We start from the raw sequence: 1082 nt of genomic DNA on the forward strand, positions 1-1082 counted from the left end.
ATCAAGATCCATAGACAGTATTCAACTTCTACACAAAAATGATAATTCTACACTCAATTTCCAGTGATCTGACTAAACAATCAAGCATGCATACCACCACTTAATTCTACTTGATTTGTCACTAATTGGGCCAAGTTACTTTTGTTCAAACTTTTCTTTTATTTTTGGAAACAGAACAAGCATGGCAAGCATTTGTTTAAGAAGGTGAAGTTATATCCAAACATCTAGGCATTCATTTTATTCAAAGCAGTAAACAGACAATTAAACTAGAAACTTCATATTCCAGAAAGATTCAACAATTACAGTTTAAACCAGAAAAAGCATGCTTTTGTTTGCCTTTTAAAGAATGGTCAAGGAACAACACCACCTTGTGAAATTTCTTGTTTTCTCTTTGTTGACAGGAAACAATTTGATTTCTCCTTCTTCTCCTAGTTGTTGCTTCATGTTCTTTCTAAGATCCTTGTTTCCTTTCCTGCAAAGAGTGATGAAGTTGCTTGCTTCTCAAGCACTTGAGTCGTTAGCTCAACTATGTATGGGCAAGTGTCTGAGTCTTAAGTTGGTGTGTGAACACCAAACTTAGTCTCCTACTTACTCCTGTGCTTTTTGAATTCTTGAATTCTCCTTGGAATGAAGTTGCTGCAAAGGATTTTAAGTATTTCTGTGATTGCTTAGAATGGTTGTTCCTTTCATATAATTCAAAGGTTGTTGTGTTCAGTTGATCTGTATGGTGGAACACCAAACTCAGAGTCACACATTCCCCTTTGAATTATTGATCCACAAATTCATTGTTTGGTGTGAAACACCAAACTCAATTCTTTGCAATGCACAGAAACTACTTCACCTTTTTATTGAAACAAATAAAAGAAACAGCAAAGGAGTATTACCTCAGGTTGGGTTGCCTCCCAACAAGCGCTTCTTTAACGTCATTAGCTTGACGGTCAGCCCTTGTTAGGGTGGATTGTAGTGCTTGATGTCCTCTCCTCTCACTATGAAAACGTTCCCATTTGATTCCTTCATGATTTCCAAATGTTCCATAGAAAGAACTTTCCTGATTGTGAACACTTGTGGGAGCTGGGAAGGAA

The sequence above is a fragment of the Arachis duranensis genome, chromosome 6 (genome assembly GCF_000817695.3).
Source record: "Arachis duranensis cultivar V14167 chromosome 6, aradu.V14167.gnm2.J7QH, whole genome shotgun sequence".
NCBI classification, from domain to species: Eukaryota; Viridiplantae; Streptophyta; class Magnoliopsida; order Fabales; family Fabaceae; genus Arachis; species Arachis duranensis.